Here is a 921-nt window from a genome sequence, read left to right on the forward strand (position 1 = left end):
TGAAAAAATCTGTAAAAATAGCGAAAAAATTTCTAATAACATTAGAATGTATACAAATGCTATTTCTAACTAGATCATGCAAAAAATTTCAGCAAAAATCGAACTTTTTGAAAAATCCCAAAATTACATGCATATTAGATCATAAATCTTAAATCAGCGAAAAATAACTTGTTTTGATGTTGTTCAAGTATTCTACAAGCAAGGTAATAGCCTAAGACACTGATCTATAGCAAAAAATTGCATCAAAAACGGATTAGAACAGAGATCAAACCCTTATCCCGCAAAAATAAGAAAAATAGCAAAAACCGGGATAAAACTCACAAATTTGATGCTAAAAACTTACAAATCCAAGAGGAAAACGTGTAGAACGGTTGAAGAAGAGTCGCTGGAGCTCTCAGGAACAAAAATTTTTGAAAAAGATGGAGATTTGAAAGAGATCGAAGCGTTATACCCGGTTATAAGCCGCTCAGCCGCAGACCTTGTACCGGAACACGGTTCCTTATACCGGTACAAGGACCAAAATGTGAAAAAAAAATTTTCAAAAAATATCCTTTAAAAACCCATCAAATTTAAATCAAATTCATATAATAAAGGCTTTTACTCCAAAAATCATTATAATGAAAATAAGATATTATAAAATTTCAAAACACATCAAAACATCAACATTTCAAAATCAAAAATAATTTAATGATTCAAAAATATCAAGATGTAAGTTGATGAAAAATAATTTTTAGAAATGCAACAAAATTGACACCAATTTGTCACAATATGTTCAAAATAGAGATTTAACTAATATGATACCAGGGGTGGCTTTTGAGCATCTTTTTCAAACTAGCACCTTATAACTCCGAAAATTTTAATATTTATAAACTTTTTCCAACCTTTTCGGCTTTTCAATTAATTTCCATGTGGTAGCTTCAC

This window comes from Ananas comosus, linkage group 10, assembly GCF_001540865.1.
Source record: "Ananas comosus cultivar F153 linkage group 10, ASM154086v1, whole genome shotgun sequence".
Lineage (NCBI taxonomy): Eukaryota > Viridiplantae > Streptophyta > Magnoliopsida > Poales > Bromeliaceae > Ananas > Ananas comosus.